Source organism: Typopeltis vanoorti, chromosome 13 (assembly GCF_054136105.1).
Source record: "Typopeltis vanoorti isolate ZY-2024b chromosome 13, IOZ_Tvanoo_1.0, whole genome shotgun sequence".
Lineage (NCBI taxonomy): Eukaryota > Metazoa > Arthropoda > Arachnida > Uropygi > Thelyphonidae > Typopeltis > Typopeltis vanoorti.
This window is the reverse complement of record NC_143561.1, coordinates 39399024-39424502: the sequence shown is the minus strand read 5'-3', so window position 1 is coordinate 39424502 and position 25479 is coordinate 39399024. Positions and strand designations below refer to the sequence as shown.

At 35.4% G+C, this 25479-nt stretch overlaps 1 protein-coding gene and 1 long non-coding RNA gene across 9 annotated transcripts in view; one reads left to right on the top strand and one right to left on the bottom strand.

The window, feature by feature from the left end:
- Nucleotides 1–25479, bottom strand: part of LOC150100067 (uncharacterized) — a 268090-nt gene that overhangs the window by 61852 nt on the left and 180759 nt on the right. The window lies entirely within an intron of this gene.
- Nucleotides 1–25479, top strand: part of f (espin protein forked) — a 192310-nt gene that overhangs the window by 46195 nt on the left and 120636 nt on the right. For 5 of the 8 annotated variants that reach the window (XM_090403062.1, XM_090403063.1, XM_090403065.1 and 2 more), the window contains exon 2: nucleotides 23252–23356. The exons of the other annotated variants lie outside the window; for them this stretch is intronic. The gene's annotated coding sequence lies outside the window, so the exon portion shown is untranslated. The remainder of the gene's footprint in view (nucleotides 1–23251; nucleotides 23357–25479) is intronic. 8 annotated transcript variants of the gene reach the window in all.

The following is a 25479-nucleotide window of genomic DNA, read 5'->3' as shown; positions in this document are numbered from 1 at the left end:
TATACCAACAACTTCTATCGACTGTGCGTGGCATATAATTAGTTGGTTGTTTAGATTACGCCCAGAGCTAAGGCCATTGAGGGGTGCATGAGTATAAACTGCATTTCCTTGCTTGCTTGCCGGTTTTGCGAAGGAAAAATCCCGAATTTCTGAAGGGAAAATCCTATTATTCAATATGAGACCGGGTAACTCACTTACAGTTAAGAAACAATGATCTGGTTTCGAACCCAAGTCTTTGCAACCACAGGGCTTCGCTGCTCCCAATCATGCTATAGACAGCATGATAAAAAATTAAATAATAATAATAAATAAATCGCCATCACCTTTTCATTCTCTAAACATGACGTAGCTCTTTTATCCCTAACAACTTTTGGAAATCAGCAAGCAGCCTGTCTCCATCCTTAGTCATCACCAAGATTTGAGCTTCTATCTGTCGATGATTTTGGAAGCATCGGTGCAAGAGGGCGGAAGATAATTGCCATCATCTCATGATCTAAATCCTACCACCCATACTGCTGTTTGAAACAGTGTGAAGCTGTATTTTCTGAATGCGGAGTTCAAAGCCGAGTTTCCGTGAGAAAAAAAAAAAAACTAATCTATTCCAGGAACAGACTAACTCGGGAACCGGCTGAAACGGAACCTAAAAAAAAGGTCCTTTAGTAGCGATATAATGGAATAGATCCTATCAGAGTTTTCCTTCTGGTAGTCTGTCATTATGATACAAGAAACATTGTCACAAGCAAAGCAGGTAACTGCCAAACATTGATCTGTGAACAAGGCCAATCTGCTGTAATGGTTTCTGCCAACAGAACAGCGCCACAATCCATTGAGCCAAAACAGGTTAAAATTTATTATTATTATTATTATTATTATTATTATTGTTGTTGTTGTTGTTGTTGTTGTTGTTGTTGGCATTATTCCAGAGGCATTATTCCAACAACAAACTGCAGTAATTACGCCAATATACAAACACGGCAAAAGAAACGATACTCAGAACTACAGACCAATAGCTACACTACCAGTCATCTCAAAAATTCTAGAAAAAATAACACACACACCAGACTACAGAACTATTTAAAGAAGTACAACATCATCTCACAAAACCAATACGGCTTTCAGAAAACAAAAAGCACCATTACTTTATTAGAAGACATCGCCGACACAATAAACAAAGCTCCCGACAAAAACAAGTACGCCGTCCTTATACTTCTGGACCTAACCAAAGCATTTGACACACTTGAACATGACATACTACTCACCAAACTATACTCAATAGGTATAAGAGGAACACTGCATACATGGTTCAAGAACTACCTCTCAAACAGAACACAAGTCACAAAAATAGGTAGATGTCACAGTAGGAGTATACAAGTAAAACACGGTGTACCTCAAGGTGCCATATTATCACCCACCCTATTCAACATATACATTAACGATGTTCATAACATATCCATAAGAAGTCAAATATTTCAATGCGCAGATGACACTGCACTACTAGCAATCCACACAGACATTAACACAACTCTCTGCAAAGCACAACAAGACCTAAACGAAATCACAACATACTTCCACCAAAACGCAATTCTAATCAACGGTACCAAAACACAGGTGTTGATAATACACAACCCAAGAATCATACGCCCCGCATCACTATCGATACATTGTCACACACACACACACCACTGCATTAACAACAAAACTACCTGCCAATGTTCCGAAATCAAACCTGTAACACACGCAAAATACCTCGGTCTCTATATAGATTCCCACCTTAAATGGACAAAACATGTAGAATACCTACACACCAAACTCCGGATCATCGCAGCAAAACTCTTCCAAGTTAAAGACATTATTCCACCCAACACAAAAAAACTTCTATATCACGGTATCTGCGAATCCCTACTCAGATACGGAATAACAGTCCATACAAATACATCAAACAGCCACCTAACAAAATTAGAAACACTACACAGGAAAATCGTGTCAACAGTGATCTGGACACCTTACACGCAACAACCAATATCCGACAAGCACATGGCGATACACAGAATTCTGAGCATTAAAAACCTGAAACACCACATGACATTAACAAGGAATTACTTCAACATCATCTATCAAAACAACAGAGACACATATCGTATAACACAACCCACAACAACTCTTTACATCCCTACACCCTTCAACAACTCATACGGTTCTTTTGTGAGATCACATCAGATACCCATGCAACTCAACAACCTACCAAGAAAGTTAAAACACGTAGATACTACAGAACATTAAAAAACGAACTCTGGAAAATATACCAACAAAGTTAAGAAACCATTAACACTAATATACACATCACAAATCACTAGCATCCAATGCCTACATCCCATACATAAACAGTAGCAACAACACAAATTAGTGAAGGCTAAATCCCACTCTCTTCATAAAAGCTAATCCAAGCTTCGAAGTAGGTGGGATTAACTTGCCTCACTCATCTACAAGTAATCCTTATAAGCAAATGCAGAAATTTGTATGTATAATCATTCTTTCTCAAACTTAAAAAAAAAAAAAATAAATAAATAAATAAAATAAAAACAAAATAAAAATAATAAAAAATTATACAAAAAATTCTGTATAATCTTCACTGTTAATATTAGAAGAACATGTGTTGTAAATACATAATATAAAGGCAAAAAAGTATTATTAAAAATTTTAATTGAAATCCAATGTAGGAATTGCAGCACTTAGTGCTGAACTCTGTAAAATTATAAGATGCAATGTCACACAAGATGTTTATTGTATGTATAAATATTTTAGCAATCAATCAATAAAAATTATTATTATTATTATTATTATTATTATTATTATTATTATTATTATTATTATTATTATTACGTGATACATCCAAGGACTCATCGCGGGAAGGCATTCTACTCCACTACACACATCTCGCCGTAATTCTCCTCCTCCTACTACATACAACTACCGTCAACGCCATCTATCGTCCATCACCACCACAACTGTGTTTTTGTCTGTAAATTGCGTGTGTTCTGATGGTCGATTTGCTTGTACTGGATGAAAAACCCGTGTTTCAGAGAGAAACAAACCCTGCAACCTCCCTATGAGAATGGCTAACTCACCTTCAATTGAGAAAGGCCCATATAAAGATTCCTGTCGTTACGAAGAAAATTGAACTCCGATCTTTTCCAATCGAAGAGCGTAATGTGCTGTCGTTCTTCCAATGGCGCTACGGGAGAACTTAACTATTCTATTAAAATTTTCAAAATAAAATAAAATAAAAAGTAACAGGATTCAATGAAATTATAATAAAAAAAGTACTTTCTTCACATTTAGCTTATCGAAAATGTAAATTTCCAATAAATAAATAAATAATTAAAACAAATCTCAGTAATGTTTGTAAATATGCAGATTTGCATATTAAAAAGAGAAGTAGAAGTAGAGTAAAAAAAAAAAAAAACGACTCTCGAAACAAACGAATGCACGTCTAGAAAGTGCTCAGATTTTACTGAAAAAACTGCAGTAGAAATTGTACAGTAGAAAGAGCCTCCGAAGCTCAGTCGATGGCGAAGCCCTTTGGTCGTTAAGACCTGGGTTTGATTCTCGTCAGTGACGTGAAGAGCCTTAATCTAGTCTCTTTCGACTAAAGGTGAGTTAGCCGGTCTCATATGGTGGTAGAGGGTTTTTTCACCCGGAAACTCGGGTTTTTCGTCCCTCAGAACAGGAAAACCGGCCCCAGGAACACACTCGAATCTACAGTCATAAAATACATATTTAATCCCTCATTAGGCAGGGTGAACCCGTTCTAAGGGACGGGGGAAAACCCATACGAAAAAAATAAAATAAGTGGAAATTGTAAAAATCTCTTCGGGCAAAACCAACCAATCAGGATTAATTTTTTTTTTCCTTCATGATGATGATTTTTATGAATAAACAGCTTCTGTTAAATATAAAATTAGCATTAATTGTTATTCATAAAGCTTATAAAACGAGACATCGCATTGTTCTCATTACTCATTTTCTGAATAAGTCCTGTATTCAAGTAAAAATTTTCGAAAATTTGGATATTCTGCCATTTATTCTAAAAAGAAAAGTCCAAAAGTTTATAAATAAAAATAAAAATTCTCGAACGTATTTTTATTCCCAAAGAGAATAAGCGACATTGTTTTAGTTGTGACTTAAAAAAAATCGCCGTGGTTTAATGCATTTCTGCTACATATGTAGGACAAGAAAAGATGTTCCTAATCCTAACTAGTATTTATTTGCATGGAGTGAAGTGTGTATGTACCCTTCATTTTTTTTTTTTTTTTTTTCCTGAAGGGAAAAAAAAGCCTACTTATCTGCGCCAAAGATTGAGTAACTCTAGAATCGGATGAAGTAGGATTAAAAATTTGGTCAAACAATGTTATTGTTTCATGAAACAATAACATTGTTTTATATCTCATGAAACAATGTTATTGTTTCATGAGATATAAATATAGCATATAATATTTTTAATGCCGGTAGTTGGAAAAAAAAAAATATATATATATATATATTTTTTTTAAACTATCGGAAAACAACTCAGAAAATATTTAAAAAAAAAATTCAAAAATGCTATTTAAGCTTATCGATAGAGAAATCAAACTATAAAAGATAGTTTGAAATAATTCAACTGATTCGGTAGACTTATACAAATTATTTAGTAAACTAAAACAAACATTGCAATTTAAAAAAAAAAAAATCATTCAAAAATTCCGGGTACGCTGATGTATAAGATATGACGTCATGATGTCATATATTACGTCAAACACGTCATGCATTTTTGTTTAGATTTCAAGATATGAAAAATCTGGCAATTCTGCGCAAGGATCGAAAACATCAATGGTATATAAGCAGAAAAATAAGTGTAGGTAATATATGTCAATATAGATTACTTCTTATCAAATAAATCGAAAACAAATTGAAGGGTTCTTTATTAATCTGTGAACTTTCATTTCACACATTTTAATGAAGAAACCTCAGATGTATCTTCCAATCATTTAACTGAACACGCGAATTTACCAGAGCATAACAAGGAAATGAAGGAACATAGAGAAGTTGTATTATTTTGGGGTCATTCGTATACATCCTTTTCTATTGAAAGCTGGGAGGGGAAAAGGAAAAAAAAATACACGAAGAAAAATTACTGTATTCTGATACGGATACCGCTTGTTACTGTAATTGTTCTGTGTGTCATGAGCATTTGCGTGAAGTAACTATTGTGTTGCCATGGGCGTGTTTAAGCCTAACTTTTTTTTTTTTTTTTTTGGTGGACTTTAATATTCAAGTCTGTAATAGGACAGTATGGTAGTGAGAATTTAGGTTAATACTTTAATTTATGCAACCTTAAAAAAAAGAGGTTGCCTGCAGAATAATGAGTTATTAAAATAATTTTAAAATTAAAAATTGACATGTTTTCCAGATAATCTTTTATTTCTCTAACTGTGGTAGAAGTTCGTGGTGTGTCATTTAAAATATATGAATTACTTGTGTATTTAATTAAAATGTAATAAGACTTAATGAATTATCATAATTAAAATGATTTTTCTTACAATTAAAATTATTTTGTAATTACTTTTTAAAATAATTTTTTTATTTAAAATTGAAATTTTGTATTAGTGCCTGTGTAAACTTAATATTAAGTCAATGTTTTAAAATTTAGAATTACATTTTCTAATTTTAATTGAAAACTTAAAAAAAACTTAAATATTAAATTAACATTAGGCATTTGAAATATGAATTAAAAAATTCCTTGTAATATTAAACTAAAAATTTCTTTAAAATATTAAATTAAAATGAGTTATTTAAAATAGATTTTTAAAGTATTAAATATCTGGAAAATTAAACAAGTTATTTTACGATATGTTCAGAGAATTGAAATATGACGTCATAGTTTTTAAATAATCTGAATAACAATTTTATAATTCCTTTATCATTTGTATCGTGATTACAGTAGCAACGAAATTATCGACTATGTAGAATTCATGGCGAGTTCTCTTATAGCAGGTAATTTCCCAGATCTAATCTATTAGGATCAAAATGACAGTTGTTTTAACAGACTTAGTCGAGCCAGCTTTATTTTAAGGTGCGATAAATGGTGCTTATCAGCTGTTTCCTTAAGGTTATTGACCTACGTGAGAGAACACAGGATAACAATAGACACAATCGAGGCTTCGTTACTGTCAACGCATACTGTTGTTGCTGTTTGGATCACGAGCGAAAAAACAGATGACACTGAACTTCATTATCTAACCTGACATATTCTTTTTTTACCACCGAAAGATCGTTATTACGGGAATTATTTGGCGCATTTCCTTAATGACGTAGCTTACAAGTGTCAATTTATATTTGAGGCAAAAAAAAAAACGAACTCCCAATAGGGTTATCCCACAATGATGCATGTTATCATCAAATTCTATAGACCGGAGAAAACTGCAACAAATCTGTCCTCGATTGGTAATTTCCTGACATCATTGGGTCTAACATAAGGGTATTTTGCATATCATTGTCCCAATATAGGCTTCTATTTTTCCTTGTTGTGCCTGTCTTCTGTGTGGATGAGTTGTAAGAGTTCGGAAAGTATTGCAGTGACTTCACCTTTTCTTTGATAACAATCGTCAACCAGTGAAGTAATACTTCATTTTTTGGAAAGAAGTAGAAATTGCACGGGAAAAGCGCTGTAGGCATAGCGTATGTTGCAAACGTAACACCGAGTTGTGCATTACGATGACAAAATAATGATGGGTTGCTAGAGAACACGGGTCATTACACTTGTCATTGAACACATTCGTTTGCTCCGCTGAAAACTTCCATGAAAACAGCAATGAAAGTGATGACATGGAGTTCAAAGTCTACAAAGTGTCATCATTGAAGTGTGGGAATTCACGAAGTTTACAAATTGTCATCGCTGTTCCTAGCCTGTATGAAAAGTTTCACACGTCTTCGTATATTAGCTTAAAAATCAATGTTTAATTACTCATAAGATTTTAGATTTGAATAGTACATTTCTAATTTAATTATTTATAATTTTAAGTGTATTTTAATTAGCACACTACATTTTTTTGAAGTTTTTCGAACTCGCAATGAGTTGTCCTTTCTGTCATTTGTCGTAATTTCTAATAGACTAAATTAACTTTGCAACATTATGTTCTTGTGGCTCACTTTCTACTATGACAGTTTTAAGAAGTCCTAATTACAGTTTTATATGAGTTTGATGGTGGCAATCGTAATCGTATAACCTCTCTCTCTCTCTCTCTCTCTCTCTCTCTCTCTCTCTCTCTCTCTCTCTCTCTCTCTCTCATTCCCCACTTCATACAGTCATTAGATCATTATATTGGTCTTTGAGGCATGGTTAACGACATCATGGAACAGCCTCCCAGCCATGTCTGTCATACTGGAGCCAAAAATGCTAAGTGGTCCTCTTTAATGGTCCCATTCAGGATATCAAATGTGAATATTATTCACCTGCTTTTATAATAAAGCTACTAAGATTGGTTCGTAGAAAGTAATCTTGGACTAATAGCCTACCAAAGGTCACCTTGATAAGTACTCTTGTAGTGTACCGTTAGATTAGACTAGACATACGGAACAGGAGGAGGGGAATATGGAAAAACCTGGACACACGACAATACAGCATATACATTATGTTGCAAAGATACATGAATATGTCAAGAACCCGAGTGCACTGTTAGCTCACTTTTGGCAGTAAATGCAAATGACATTCGCTTGGATTGACCTCCCACTAAATGTTGATTAATAGACACATGTATCTTGACTAATTTCTCCTTTAAAATGAACAGTCAGTTTCTGTATCGAAGACCTATTGAGTTTTGTACTCAACCGACGTTCTAATTCTTTCCAAATATGCTTCGTTATATGGTCCGTTTGGGACTCTATGCCAGCTCTTGTAATCCACTCCTGTGCTTTCATTTCCTCATAATCATGCCAGTATAATCCTTGTGATATAACACAGTACATCTAAATCAAGAAATGCATCTGAACACCATAATACTACCGTTACAACAGTAAGCAGTTGGGACGATCCGCTCTTGTAAATAATATTCTCCTATCAGCGTCCAAACGCAAACATCACTTCATACCACAGCTTTATAAGTCTTTACAACTTAACGAGTTCAACTGTTCGGGAGTCGTGTTTAGCTTTTACACATCCCTTCCAATGGGGGGGGGGGGGCTGCCAAATTTCAAACTTTGTAAACTGCGTACGCTGAGTTCCGAAATAACAGAAACCATGCATGCCAATAATCAATATTTTCCCATCCTTTTCGTCAGTTTAGATGACCTACCCAACAGTTTCTTGGGTTTATTTTTATCACCACGTTTCCATTTTTTAATGATGTTAGCCCTAATTAATCTCAGGTAACCTAAGTAATCTCTGAGTGTGTGTGGCAATCGTATCATCTAACTGATGATGGCAGCTTATGTAACATCTCTGTCTCTAGAAGTTGGCTAACTCCAGATTACTTCCCATTTCCAATACTGTATATCAGCGCTTCCCAAACTGTGGGCCGTAGGTTTTGTTGAGGGGGGCCGTGAAATAATGAAAACAAATTTAAAATGTTTTAGACTAAGTAGATTTTTTTTTATCTTAAAAGAAACGTATTTAATTTTTATTATTTATTATTTCTTTTTTGTGTTATTTTTTATATTTAATGGGAAAAAATCATACACTGGTGCGGGTTCACAAATTTTGCTTCCTGCGTATTTCGTTGCTTAATGAATCTTAGTAAATGTATGCTTATTCATATAAGTTTCATTTCAAAGCAAAAATCTAAGAATTGCAGTTTCAAATATTTCACCTGATATTGACTTTTTGTGCAGCAGTATTGAAACACATCCATCACATTAAATTATTAAACTTCTTTTATGTTTTTAATTCTTTCTTTATTACTAATCGTTTTACGTTTCATGTGCTTGTACTGCAAATGTGCAATAACAATAGATCTATGCAATAACAATAGATCTATATAAAAATATGAGATAATGTGGCATGTCAAATGTGTATGTAAGATGCTAAAAATGTAATATTTGCATTTGATTTTTGCAATATTCGCTGTGTATGTTTTGTATTGAATATAAATACAATAAATATTATAATAATATGTCTGTATTACGATTTTATTTCGAGGGGGGACCGTGAAATATTTTAATTTTTCCAAAGGGGTCCCTGACATCTAGAAGTTTGGGAAGCACTGCTGTATATAACTAGTCATTTAGTTTGCTTACCCTTGTTTTTATACCTTGCTAAATTATGTGAATTCATTAGTACACAGAATTCGAGAAAAATGGGGGTAGCATATAATTTTTGTAACGTAGTGCGCATGCTGGTTGTGGATCATAGCAGTAAGAGGATACCTCAGTGAGTTCACGCGAAGTACAGCTGTTGATCCATGTTTAGCAAGTGCTTCGATGATAAACGCAATTGCAATGTGATCTCCAACAAAAAATAACCCCCCCCCCAATAGTTAAAAAAAAAATTTGGAAGTCTCATCGTACTACGACTATGAAAGATGGATGTGTTTATGTGCATGTCAACTGCGTGTTCTTTCTCCCAGGCCTGTTTTATATATTTACTTCTTGTAGAAGGTAAAACTAATGGCGTGCTGGTATGCAAAGTAACCTTACCTAATAAAATCGGCCAAAGACAGACAACAACAGATGAGTGTTGAAGATGTGTGGCCTTGACACTAAACCTCTATAACCCATCTAGACACCACTTATATTCTCTATGTAAAAATTCAAAACTTTCTCTCTGAGTAAAAGTATGTTTTCGATTCTTAATTGTAAATTTTCTTATTTTTCTTTTATTATTGCATTTATAAATGGATTTATTTGGTACTATTTCTTGTAAAAGAGTCGGCAATTAGTGGTGTTTTGGTTACAGGAAAATGTTGGACAGCGTTCAGTACCGCTGTGATATCCACAGGCTTTCTAACGAAAGAACACATTTTTCTTTTGTGCTACGAAAACCGAGCAAAGACAGGCTTAATAAACTGAAGCAGTTTAAGAGTGAAAGGTGAATGAGTGCCATGTAAGAGGATTAGTTCGAACTGCAAGGAAGAACAAATTACATTTCAAAATTATTAGGGGAACACACTCAATAGATAACCCTATTTTCTACGCAAAATGTATGCTGAATATTTATGTACTAAAAATGAGTAAAAACGTCAATGAAATTTTACGCTAAATAAATAAAAATGCATGCTTGGCATATATTTTTGAATTTATTTAGCGTAAAATTTCATTAACTTTTATTAATATTTATTCGTATTAAATTTTATTTGTTTTTGGCATTGTCATATTTTATCCTATATTTTGTGACTTTTAGTTTTTTTTTTTTTTTCTTTTAGTTAAAATCACTCTCATGAAATGCATAGAAATATATTTATGTAATATATGTTCCGTCGATGTTATGATAATAAGAGCAATAATAGGATAATAATGATATACTTGGAAAACCTTTAATAAATGGTTTTTTTCAAATATAGCTAATAAAAATTAATGTAACTACGTTTTTGATTCCCAGTAATTTAAGTACTTATCTAAAACAATGTCATGCGCATGATTAAATATTATATATTTTGCAACAACAATTACCAGGTGTTTTTCTTATAATTAATAACAAACCGATATGTATATTTTACTAGAGGGCGCAAGTAATCATTACTGTTATTATTGAGATAAGATAAAGTTCGTCTGCTATGCTTCAATAGCTAAAATACGAGTTTTTCTTGTTAAATCGGTATACAAAAATATGACAAATGAAAAGAAATCGTCTTGTGTGGTGAAGTAAGTCGGTTTGGTAAATATTTGAGCTAAAATCAAATTATTATAATCATATGTTTTGGTGTTTGTTGCGTCAGTAGCACAAAAATCAGATTTATCACACATCTGTTGTACAATGTGATTACTAGCGTATGTGTCAGACTTAATTGAGAAATTATCGGTCTAAATGACCGATCATGTAGTAACTGCGTTAAAATTCTATAGACTGTGACATTATTATTTCTACCAAAAATGATATTTTTGCGCGTATTGTTACAATTTGTAGCATCATTAAATTCGTCAGAAGAAAGTACAAAAAAGCCACTTTTAAGATTTGATCTGGTTATGGGAGTGTCAAATGGCGTATTTGCTTGGACGTTAGCGTTCCTTGTTTAGAAAGGGCGGGCGTCGACCTGGTTTGTGGGTTAGTCTTGGTGATTATTTCTCTCTGTAATGGTAATTCGTGTAATTTATTAGGTGACAGTTGAAATTGGGGACAGTGGAGAGTATATGTGAACCCTTAGTAGCCGAATAATACGTGAGAACATCTGAGTTAAAATCATTCGTACTTAAATTAGTTTAAAATATGGTTTGAACGTATTTTATGAGTGCAACATTTTGCATTTTTTAGCCAAGAGAATGCAATTTAGTTAGGATAAGATTCTACTATTTATAAAGATATAAAAGGCTATCTGGTAAGGAAGAATTCTAAAATATTCGACCACTTTTATTGTATTTTAAATCCCAATCCTTCGCAAACAACATATTCTACACAGCTATGTTGAGCGGTGAACTCCACTATTCCAATAGATATTTTATCTCCCAGTGTTTCCAAATATTCCGCCTCTTTATACGGCGGTGCACTGTCCTAATTGACAGCTGCTTTGTTCGGTGCCATGCTGTAATAGCAATAATAACATTATCGATCACTGTAAGAGCCATTGAGTCACCATCTTCGTGCAAGTTATTGTGTAACTCTCTTCAAGTCATATCGAAAGGCTTATAGAAGGGGTGGGGTACAAATTGACGTATGTGTGTGCGTGAGGTGTGGACAGAGCTGCTTAGTTTTGTTGCTGTTAATTTTATTGTTTATGTGATCCAGTTTCTCTTTCTCTCTGGACACAAAACTCAAAGTGTTTCTCCGTGTTCAAGGTGATTTGTCACAGATCACTAGAGATAAGAAGCGTCGACTAGTTTCTCCTGGTACTAGGTGTGTATCACAAGATAAGGCAATTTCCTTGCTCTATAAACATTAGGTAAAACGAGATTCATGCTTTTTTACTAGACACTGCCGAGAATTAACGACAATCTCATTTCTGCCGGTGTCACTATACATGTGATGGAGTGTTGTGCTATCTCCTTCATAAGCAAAACTTTTCCAGTTGTTTCTTTAAAAATGAACGGTTACGTGAGTCAGGACTTTCTAAGATTCTGTTGGTGTCCTATTCGTTAACATGAGGGTCCTAAAGTATTATTCCGAAGTGCACGAGACATCATTAATACCCATGACTCAGCATCTTAAAATGCATGGAATCTCTTTTGTCTGTTTCATCTACAGATGCACCTGCAACTCTTATTGTTCTCCCCCCCCCCCCATCACATAACGATGTCACAATAATTCAGACACATGCTCATGTATACATGAGTCCACGCTGAAGCGCATTATAACACTGAAATCAAGTTACAAAGAGAAAAAATTCCACTAGAAGTACAATTTAGAATGTGACAGTTGTGTAGATATATACTACATGAAACAATTCACTTATTTTTTTTTTAAATGTTTAATGTCTGAATGGTTTTAAAAATCTTTAAAAAAATTTTAAATGTTTGAAATGAACGAAGATTTCAAATTTCATACTTAGTAAACACACCTATAAACGTAATCCAACAATTTAAATGTAATTATGACACGATGATGATAACGAATTACAGCAAATAAACAAAACAAACAAATAAACAAAATAAAATAGTAACCACTCGTCTGGCAAAGCAGCTCTGGTTTACTTCATCCCTCATATGATCAGTGACCTACTTTACAATTAGTCAAATATCAAATAAGATAACAAGGATCAATGACGTGACTGTTAATCTCAAAAAAAGAAAAGCTTTAAAATTTTAAAAATAGAAAAGCTGAGCAATAGTAAAAACTTTGGTCCTTAATTATAAACTAGTTTTGGTTCACTACGTTTCACTCTACTGGTTACGTTTTTTTTTTCTTTCTTTGTCTTTAATATATTTTTATTTAATTACTATCGATTTTATCTTTACAGTCATTGTAGTAATTCTATAGTAGAATAATACGATTAAATTATTTTTCATATAGTACGCTCGTTCACGTAAGCTCTTCCTAATAATAAACACAAACGTAACTACCATTAAACTGTGTTCACGGGTATGTGCTACACGTAACATTCCCCTATTTCAGTGTTTCTCAAACTTCAGATATCCGCGTAACCCTTCTTAAATTTTCATTATTACCAAGTACCCCCTTATCAAATAATAAATGAATAAAGTATATTTCATTGTAAATGTCTATTTTATTTGCATTTATATGTTCATGTAAACAAAAAATATGATTTATTTTTAATAAAACAAAATATGGAATAGGTTCCTCTTCATTTCCCATCCATGAAAATCCACATTTCAAGTAATTCATATCATACTTTAGAAGATTTTTCATCTTTTTCCTAGTTGGTTCTCTGGAGATGTCAAACGACACACCCTTATCAATTTCATTTGATCCAGATGCAATATCAACGTTTTCTTGCTGCTTACAACTACTTGTTTTTGTTATATTGCTCTCTTTTGGGGGTTTTATAAATCCAATCTTTAACCAATGATCCATACGTAAGAATTTGAAAGCTAAAAAAATTACGAATATAACTCACACTTTTTTTTCCCCCAAAATTAAATCTAAAAAATCGTGGTGCGAGATATATGCAGGAATTTTCGGAAATTAAAGTTTTCAGAAAAAAAACTGCAAATGGTGTGACTTACCAAGAAGCTCCTACTCGCTATCGCTACTTTAGGTATCGAGAACAGTTTCCTTGTGTGCAACGTCAAAGTCCTCTACCCAAATAGCTTCATCGTCTTTCCCATTATTTCAAGCAAAAATTACCAGTAATTTACAAGACTTGAGATACGTAGAGCAGCTATGAAGAAGTGCATATGATTGGTGCGGTATTAACAAAAGATCGCACGAACCAAAGACAAATTAGCATTTCAACAGTTGAGTTGAAATGCTAATTCTCTTCAACCGAATTCCATAATATCTGAAACACATTCACTATATATTTCTTAGTTTTAACACGTTCACGACGGGGTGGTGTAAGCAAAAACTATATGTTGCACTGGCAACGTATGGTTTTGCTTGAGTCTATACAGCAGTTTCTGTTGGAAGGGAGATGTGATTCATTAGTTAGTGCAGTTTTTATCCCATTGTTTCTAATTGTTGAGAAATATAATGATTCCATGCGTTAATGATGCATAGCCGAAAATTGCCACGTACCTCATGAAGACCTTTCGCGTACCACACTTTGAGAAACACTGCCCTATTACATCGGTTCCCAATCGGTGGTACGCGTATCCCCGGGGGGTACGTGCTGGGCCGTTCAGGGGCACACGAAAAATAATCAGTAATGGCGGAAAAACAAGTAAAGTAAACCAAATGCAAAACGTTAGTTATGGAACAATAAATGTCAGTATTTAAAAACGGCTTTTTTAAAAACAAGGGTACAGTTTATAGAAATGGGTTTAAAAGGGTACACAAGTGGAAAAAGGTTGGGAACCACTGCCCTATTTGATGTAAGGTACAATTCAAATAACACCATTCTTCTGTACAGTAACGGTATTTATACGTATATCAGACTGTCTTTTGTGCAGACTGTCTCACAGTGAACCTTGTACTCTGCATTTTACTCCTGCTTTTTTTGCATCTCAGGGACATAAGCAGTGCCGTGTGTATTCTCTTTTGGTTTCCTCTGAATCCGTAGTGTAATCAGCTAGGTTAATCCTGGATTAAATCAAAACAGATGCGTTGGTTTTAATACCTGCTAGTCATCTGAATACTTTAACCTTGTATTAACCTTGAATATATATGATCGTTTGATTATCTGCAACTTGTTGCTAGTTCAGGATGTGGGCTGCCGTTAGAGAAACAGTACATGTAAAATGCAACAGACAAAGATTTATTTTCCTGACTTTCAGAGGGGACAGGAAACAGGGAAACTGTTTTTTTTTTTTTTTTGTTATTTATGAGTTCTGTATTTGAACAGCATTTATGATCAGCACTGTAACTCTGTAACTGCTCTCTCTTCCTTTCGCACACACTAGTAGACAGCGAATTTTCTCTTCGATTCTGTAACTACTCAAAATAATCGAATGAAGCTGTAAAAAACATTGCTAAAGATAAAAAAAAATTCCAGATGGTAAAAAATGAAAAAATGAAGAAAAAAAAAAGCATCCACTTCCAATCCAGAGGTCATTTCATTAAGATTGCTGTAAACTTTGTACAAATACCAATTCAACTCCCGAGCTCAATATACTATTTTCACATTTAGTATGGATACCAAAACCTTCCCTAGAAAAATTTCAAGGTTCAGAAGAGGGTAATTCGGCTAATTGACGACCCCCCCCTCCACATTCCAGACGCACCTCCACCGCTATCACAGGAACGTTCTATTTCTATCCTATTCATATTTAGCCATTTCCATGGATGCGACTTCGTATAATAATAATAATAAATACACGGTACTTCAGGCGTTTAAGGCCAGAACTAGCCCAGATTGGCTTTCGTAACCAGAATTTTAGAATAAAGTAGTTGGTCTTAAGCTTGTATATCTAGACTTCTTTGTGTAACTTGCAAGTGTTTGACTGGCTGGTTTATCTGTTTTGCAGATGAAAAAAAGAGCGCTTCCGGAAGATAAAAGCTCTTCATCCACAGCATGTGGATGAAGAGCTTTTATCTAGCTCATCTTTAATTGAAATGCCCTGATACAGGTTCTTTGCGTTCTAAAAGGGATTCGAACCCAGGTGTTTCCAGTAAGAGGCTTCGTCGAAACCGAGCTACAGACCATCTATTATTTTTCCACTTTCCTCTAAACCTATAAAACACACCTGTCACATGGTCAATATCCATCAACACGAAGCTCGCAGAACTAGCTTTTCTTCTTCTGTCTCATTCTCTGGAACAGCCTTCCTCATCCGGTGTTTCGAAACAATTACAACGTACAGCTGTCAAAGAACATCGGTAAGTCCCTTCTCGACCAACCCACACACACGATACTAATGTACTATGAGTTTTTCAATGGGACTAATATATGCTGACTCTACATTATATATTAGTCCCATTGCAAAATCATCAGATACAGAACTTTTTTCAATCCGCTACATGCTTCAGTAAGCAGAATGGTAATCTTACATCGTGTCACAAAAATCATCTACCACCTAAAAAATTAAACTATGTCACTCACAGTGAGATACGAACACGTGTCTTGCTAGTTTGAGAGCCTAGATGACACTCCACCAACAAGCAAACTCTTAGGTCGATTTGTTTGCGGGATTAAAACTGGAATTCTCTGGAAGAACTCCATCATCTTCGTATGAGATGACGGAGTTAACTCATTTTCAGTTTAAAAAACTTTTAATAACTGAAAAAAATGATTTTTTTTTCAACTTTTCTCTTCAATAATGTGAAGAAAAGACGTTCTTCATCAGTAACGTTGAAAAAAAAAAACATTTTTTTTTTCACTAAAAAAAAAAAGAGAGTTTCTTCAAATGAATTTCGTCTGAACTTTTTTTTTCTCGTCACTGATGAGGAACATTGTTTCCTTACATCAGCGACGAGAACAGAACACAGTTCTTTTTCACACTACAAGGTACATAATGTCGCGTCATAAATTGCACCAGAGTCACTTTTTGGAAGATTCTTACATTTAACGATTTGAAATTCTGTGTTTCATGAGTTATTATTTCTGATAAAATAATCGTGTATGAGCATCTATGGGCCATACTTGCGAAGCCAAAAGTTGGTTTCCGAAATCCAATAGCACAAAAGTGTAATTGACAGGTGTGCGAAAGAACGAACATTTTGAGGGAAGATCTCTAATCTGCAACATAGGATTTAGAATACGGTAATTATTTTTATGCTGTCCTGAAGAAAAGAAATTTTGTCGGCGAGACAAATTACGATGGGGAGATATGGCATTTCTGATAAACACCTAGAACAAAAATGACATTAAAGCAACTGATATAACCACAAGAAACCCTTTAATCTTAAAACCCTTTAACCCCATGTTTCATGGGGTTAAAGGGTTTTAATAAATTTAGAAAATTGACTCAATGAATACAGAGCACCTACCCTAAATAGTAAGTCTTCGCCAATAAGTGAACGTGTTTCAACAAAAATACTCCGCCATTCCACTCCATCCCCCCCCCCCCCACACACACTCACAAGCCATGTCTGAATCTATCCAGCGAAGAGGTTCTCCATGAGCAAATTCTCACGTAGTCAAATATTCAATTGTATTAACCTGGGCTGTACTCCATTCAGTCTCCATCCCATGTTGCTGCCTTCAGAGTCCCCTCACGGTCTGATCGGACAATCACCCCAGTTAGAAATCCAGCCGTATAAGGACTTCACTGTCAGTGATCTGCATTATTTTGCATAGTCATTTCAACCGTAATTTAGTATTAACGTTTGTGATCATGAGTTTCTGAGTTTAGAGTTTTCCCCTGACAGCTATGGTGATCTATTGGTGACAGTATGTATTGCATACTATCTCGTTATTATCGGACCTTCTAGATGATCTGTAACAGCCAGGGTTGCGTGCAACTACTCTTAGGGCAGCCTCTTTCTAAGAAAAGGAAGCATTGCGCTTCGATTCCATTCACACCGGTGCGTTAACAAATTTCCTGTGTTGAAATAAAAGTATTCAACGGATTAAAAAAAATTTATTGACAATAATTATAGCAGACAATTATCATCGCAAATATGTCGTCCACGATTAAAATCACGGTCAACATATTTGTGGTGAAAATGTCTCGAACGTTTGGAAGCAATGGTGAGTGTCTCACCACTCAGCTAACGATGTTTTTAAATGACGAACAAAGCAACTAAAGTTATGCAGCTAATTAACTGCCGGCTAGTTAGCTGACGCTCTCCAACCAAAGGACTGCGGGTTCGAATCCCGCTTTGAACATGGATGTCTGTGATGGTCTTTAGGTGGAAAATGAATTTCGGAATGAGAGCCACCTCCCTCCCCCCCTTAATGGAGGCCTGAAGTGGCTTGAAAAAGTTCCATATTGGTCTCCGGAGCACGGTTTCCACACAATGTAAAAAAAATTAATAAAAATAAAAAAATATTTAAGATTAATAAAAAAAATCGTTATCCCGCTCAAGATACTAATAGACTGAGTTAGCATTACATTAGGAACCCCTCCTCTCGATTTACTTATTCGGCGCGATAACGAAGTACCACGTGATATCAACATCACGTGCGGCTACTATAAATGGGCACACGTATATCCTTTGTACATAATCAGTAACCATTTGCCAGTAATGAGGAAAACGTGGCGACGTAAGCCAATTTGATCGCGGGCAGATAGTTGGGGCCAGAGTGCAGGTGCCAGTATTTCGGAAACAGTCGCACTTGTTGATTCTTCCTTACTACTGTATCAAAGGTGTACCTGAACTGGATTAACGATGAGCAGACATCCAGCAAAAGTCAGCCACACATGGTTGATCTTGCAGGTGAGCGTCGGATGTCACGACTGGTATCTCAGCAGCGATGTGCAACAGCCACACAGCTCACCCACTGGTACAACAGACGGGCAGTTCGACCCATTTCCACATGCACCATGCGCCGTACCTTGCTTCGCCTGGGGTTCCGCAGCCGGAGACCAACAAGGATACCCATGATGACGGCCAGGCAGCACAAACAACGCCTCACATGGGCCAAGGAACGTCGGCAATGGACCCTCGACAGATGGAAGAAAATCGGATGGAGTGATGAGTCCCATTTTGCTGCACCATGCTGATGGCCAGGTTCGTATTTGACGTAAACAGCGTGAACCCCTATGCACTGGTTGCACAGTTGGGTTCAACAAGTGAGGAGGTTTTTTTTTTTTTTTCTTTCCATGCCTTAGGTCCGTTGGTTATCATCCCACAAGCACTGAATGGCGAACGCTACAGGGACCTGTTAGCCAACCATCTCCATCCATATCTGCAGGAGGTCTACTCCGACCACAATACCATGTTTCCGCAGGACAAGGCACCTTATCACCGGACTTGTACGATTACTGAGTGGTTGGAGAAACACGATGCTCATTCATGATGTGAATCCCATCCACTGCCTTGGCCCCCCCGAACTCCCCTGACTTTTATTCAATTGAACATGTGTGGGATGCGCTAGAACGAGTTGTGAGAACTGCTGATCCTCTTCCACGGAATGCGCGTGAACTGACAGAGTTGCTGCAGTGGACGTGGATCGAGTTACGCATGGAGGTGGGGGGGGGTGTTCGATACCTTGTGGAATTGGTTCCTAGGCGTCCGCGAGCCGTGACTGCAGAGTGGACCCACGCGTTATTAGGTGGGTGTTCCTAATGCAAAACTAACTTGGTGTATGCTATAGCTTTACATCTCTTGGGTTAGAGTCACAAAATATTGCACGTGACTTGGAAGAAAAACGAATGTCTGGGGAGAAACCCGTCTACCCTCATAGGAGACTGGCCAACTCACTTTCAGCTAAAAGCCCTGATGAAAGTTTTCTCCTCTTACGGTAGCCTATAGCGAATAAGCTACCTGAGTAAGGTACCATTTCAAATTCTTGAGAAAAGAGTGTTTAGGTTGATTAATGACTGATTCTCCGCCTCTGTATGTCGTCCGTGCATTTTATTATTCTTGGGACATCTTTTCTTCACATGCATTAATACAACAGATGATCGAGGTACAGTATTCAAGTCTGATGCTAATTCGTCGTCTTGCCTTCCAACTTCCGACCATCCATTACACGCCACAGAGTGGACGACCTATTTTGTTATTGAGATCATCGCAAAAAGATGCAATTTTATGTAGCAGAAATACTAATATAGATATAGTAATGCAGCCACATTTACAACAGGATGCCAAAATCTAAAAAAAGCTAAGCTCCTAAATGTTCCATTGAAACGTGCCGAAACATGCCATCCAACATTTTTTTTTTTTTTAATGTGAATCCCGCCCATAAATGGTTGGTAACCGTATCGTACATTAGTACTATGGAAGGAGTTAAGATTATATAATCCGTAATCTTCCTGTAGAGACCAAACATTGAACTTCATCAAGCCTCTTCAGGCGGCTTCCACTAAGAACGGTGGTCTTATTACATCCGATGAAGAAAATTATGAAAATTATGACGTCTGTATAAGAAAATTATGAATCTTAAAAACTCACTACTAAATAGAAGTCTCCGTGCTGAAGTCTTAAATATTAAAACTGATAAAATAAGACTTCAAGTCAGGTCTTCCATACAAGTCAGACACGTTACATTTTCTTGAAAATTATTAAACCGAACTTCAGTGGTTTAAATAAAAATCCGGACTTCCATGGAAGACCAATTTCTTTAATTTCATACCTGGTTTAACCCACATATCAGGAGTTTATTTAGGATACCGCAGTCCTAAAATAAACGACGTACTGATTACCGAAAAAGTTCAAGAAAGTTCAAGATAACTCACTTCCGCGTGAATTAGCAATGCTGCTTCGCATCACTAAGTTCATACTCGAAAATCTTTAAGCCAAAAAGGCAGCCATTCGAAATAAAAAAAAACTTCAATTTGAAAAAAAAAAAAAAAAATACAAATGTTTAATAATTTAATTAATTTTAAATAGTAAAGTTCATAATAGTGACAGTAGAATTATTGTCTAATTTTAGTAACAGTGCAGTTTAAGTAACAATTAAAATAATACGATATTTAAGTAAAAGTTTTTCAAATGAATTTAATTTTGACGAATAGTTTGTCAGCTTGCGGAACATGGAATGGCGGTCATAGTAATCAGCATTTTACAATTATCGAGATCCTTGTTTATACCACCATCAAGTACTCCGTTTCTTGTTCAACAGAAGCACAAAAATACGATTTATAATTAAAGAAACTGGTCTTCCATGAATTGGAGTTGATCCCAGCATAACATTGTACTGCGGTGATAGCGATAAACGTTTTTTTTTTTTTTTAGTTGCAACTATCAAACTGCAGACGACAACGACAGATTTCAGTTAGACAAGCAGATCATTTTGGGTATTGTTGATTTTGAATGCATTGTTCATTGTCACAATAAAAATAATTCCAATCGGTTCAAATAAACGTGTTGAATCACGTGTTATAACAGTTTAATTTAGACCATTGTTTTAACTTAAAAAACTGTAGGTTTTTTTTAATGCTGTAGAATGCAACAATCAATGTTACTGCACTTAATAGCGTTGTTGTTGAAGTTGATGTTCGAAGTCCGCCTGATTTAGTAACACAGGCTAATGCAATGTCAACAAATCATTGTTATTCTTGTTTGTCCTTGGACATTTTCAAGAAGGCCTTGGCTCTACGAGACATCGGTTCATGCTAATGAAAGGTTCGGCTAATCACATTCGTTCTAAACAATCCAGTCTGATTTTTTTTTTGTTGTTGTTGTTGTTGTTTAAAATGAAAAATAAAGCTGGAGACTGCTACTAAGTCAAAACTTAAAACCATCCAAGGTTGATTCTTCACAACTTCCTTATATAATGCTGCTAGCGTTGATCAATACACTGGTGAATAATGAACTAAGTACCGCTATATGCTTATATACACTCAGTGCTCATTTTATTAGGAAACCGTCTACTTTTGGGAGTTGGAATAAAATTGAAATGATCACCAAGGATGGGGGGGGGTCTGGATTGGGTCTGCAGTAATGTTTATTTAAGATAGTACCGATCATGCGTCTATTAACTTGATACCAATCACTAGTGGGTTAGCAGGAATCAAGTGACAGTGTCTTTTTCAGAAAAAACACAGGCATGATGCGTGTTCTTACTAGCTTCTCTTATAAATGACTATTTATAATTGATGATTGTTCGGTCCAGATACAGATCTGTGATTGACTCAGTTTTATAATGACTTCTTTTTTTTTTTTTTTTTTTTTAATAAGGGAAATCTTGCGTAAGATAAGTGTAAGGAAGAAACCATTCTATGTTAATTAGTTGATGTTAAAGGTTTCGTTGATTACTATTATTATTAAATAGTTCGATAACAGAGACTCGATCATAAACAGGAAAGACTTCGTTTGTTTATATTCTTTCCTTTAATTATTATCGCATGGCTTCCAGCGATGCATTTCATTGGATCGCTGCGAAATAAGCAAAAAAGAAAAAAAAAAAAAGTGATCTGAGTAATCAGTGACCTAGAAAATGTAAAGTGTTTCAGAACTACGATTAAGAAATCAACTTTAATAACCTGTCGGATTGAAAACTTGTTCTAATGCCCTTATTTGAGTGATAAAGATTTTATTTTGCTTTGCGTAGATCCATTACTGTTGGCAAATCGAACACCAGTTTTTGCAGTTTTGCTAATTGTTAAAGACGCCCTCTAGTATTAATCAGTAGAAAGTCACCAACAATTAAACGTTAGTTGTGTATATTTAGAAAAATTGGGACTTGTTCGTCTGCAATAAATAAATACAATCACTTATAAAACTTCCTAGTTTTGATAGCAAATAGTACTTAACTTGAATACGTATGCCAAGTAAACAATCTTAGCCATTCGTTCAATACATTTCAAATGACCAACTTCCTTTGGTCAACCTTTGATTTCGAAAAGTACAATACGGCTATAAAAATATCAAATATAGAAACACGCACACACACGTTCAAGGTATAATAATCGGAGTTTCGAAAGGCCTATGATGATCGTTTAAGACCAAATTGTCCATCGTCTTGCAAGTCTACTTGTTGGAACGTAGATATTGTGATGTAAGGTTACAGTTACACATAACAAAAGATCTTTGATATCGTCGACAATCGTTATTGCACATGCGTCGGGTGTGTGTGTGTGTGTGTTTGTGTGTGCGTGACATGCATTCACACAAGAAATAATTAAGTAGTGAGTTGTACAACGTAGATAATCTGGAAAAAAATAAAAAAACATAAAAAAAAAAAGTGTGAAGGGCATCGAGAGCTAACAGCAGCACGCCGGTTATGTTTGATCACCTTTTCCTACCTCGCCGTTCCCGCACTGGTGACCTGACCTAGCTACTTCGTGACACTGGCGAAAGTAGTTTAACTCCGTACTTCAGACGGTGGCACCGAGAGAAACGCGTTTGTGCTACCGCGACATTTTTCCGCGTGCTCCACATTGGGAAGCTTTCGCTTGCTCGACGCGCACAAACAGATGGTTAACGAGTTTCGGAGGATAATTCGACCTTTTGTCTCTCTTCCAGACCGAAGCGGACATGTGACCAGTCTTCAGGTCAGCTCGTACAAGTGTGACGTTAACCCTACTGGAAACTGACCCGTAAAACATTGAGGATTTTGTGTGCCACCAGGTGAGTAATGTGATTTCATTATGTACAATTTGCAGTAGCGACGAAGGTTAAACTAATCACGTGATTAAGCCCAAATAGTTTCTGCCAACAGAATTAGAACTTCCTAGGAATATTATTCTATATATAGTTTACATACGAATGAGGTAAGAGCAATTTCTTGTCTCCCAAAAGAATATATGGCATCGACATTAAGATAATTTTGCTTTCTATATCTGGAAAATAATTTCCTGCGACACAGGAAACCAAAAAGAAAGAAAGAAAGGTCTAGTTGCCATCCCCGCGAACCATTGTGGTCATTAACGTGCCTTCCATAAATTAAATCTAATTTATGCTAAGATAGGACGGTTAATCCGATCTCCCCCTGGGACAGCGTCTGTGTTCTTCAGCTGGTTTGTTTGTTTCGGGAGAGGAACCCTGCCGCCTATATAAAAATCATCTGCACATGCAAAGCCATTTACACGTTTTCCCTGTAATGCAACTGTTTTTGGACAAGCGACAAAAACAGTTGCTTTAGGTATCTGAATTCACAGTGAAATAAAAGGTGTTTATGAATCACCTAACTAGTTTTGAAAAACGTATTACAAGCATTAACTTCAGTTTAGACACGTCCTTAGAATACTATTGCGAACCACTTTTTACGATTATGTCGTTTTTATAGTGTTCGTATTTTCGCATTGTTCATATTTATATTTCATTAAAGGTCTAATTGTTGTTGAATCCACTGTTATCATCAACGTACAATTACAACACTTACGTACTGATTAGATAAAATCATAAATCATTTGATGCAGTATGCTTTACTATAAAAAAAACTTTTTTCTAATACGTTTAATACGTGTTTTATTTGGGAATATCAAACTATGAGGAGATAAAATAATGATATTATTATTACGTAACATCTTCAAGGAGTCCAAGGGCTCATCGTGTGAGGGCACATCAATCTACGCAACCCACCTTTTACTCAAGTTAAATCTCCATATACACTCGACGCCGTAGTTCAACACAACGCCATCTACTGCCACTAATGATATTTCTGTCTGCAAATTGTGTGTGTACTAGAGTCGATTTGCCTGTATGCGGGATGGAAAACTTCCTGGAGGGGAAAATCCTGCTATCTGCGTATAAGACTGGGCAACTTACCTTCAATTGAAAAAATCCGTAAAAAGATTCCTTTCGTCACGACGACATTTTTTTTTCTAAATTACTCATCCATAGCAGCTTTCAGCTAGGGGTGAGTAGTTTGGGTTTCTCGGTCTTTTTTAACGATATAAACAAACAAAAAAATAAGTTTTCTTTGACCTACTTATATACAGTAGTAAATACGTACTAATACTTTATATAAATGAAAAGAAAAAACAACAACATAGATATGTCGTTCTTTTAAGTATCATGGTCAGTTTATTCTGAGATAAAAATAAAGACATTTATTAACACTCTGAAAAAAAAACCAATCAGATTTATTTTACGTGTTTCTTTTTTTATCTTTATACATTCTCCCCGCCCACTAAACATTCCTCACCACCCACGGGTTGAATAACACTGATTTAGAAAAGGGTAAAGGTACTTCATGACGTGTATATCTGTATCTTGCATTTTATCTGTTTGCAAAATGGATTTTTTTCATTGCAAGTTGAACTAGTATGAAAATACTATACAGGAAGGAAAAGGTGCAGTCGATTTTTTTTTTTTTTTTGCCATAATACCAAATAGTAATAATAATTAAAATCCACAACCAGGGAGGAGCTCTTACATGCATACGGACCACGCCAATCTAATCAATGTTGACCATTTTGCAAAGCTAATGAAAGTGTTCTTAATGCTGAGTTCTTCGAACTGTTGCTATGCTTGCGTTTATTTGAGTTCAATTTAGGAAGACCTGAATTACATCTACGTATTTAATATATTTTTTTTTTTGGGGGGGGGAGGCACTTTTATCTTATAGTGACTCAAGAATGAGAATGGGGAATAGAGCAAATATTTGAAGGGGGGGGGGCGATAATTGCATAGTGCATTCTTTGGTAAAAAGAAAACACGAACACAATTTCTTTTGATGTTTCCCAACAGAGTTAGTTTAAATAGCAAATTTACTCCAATTCAGTTCAGCTAAGACTAATCATGTTGTC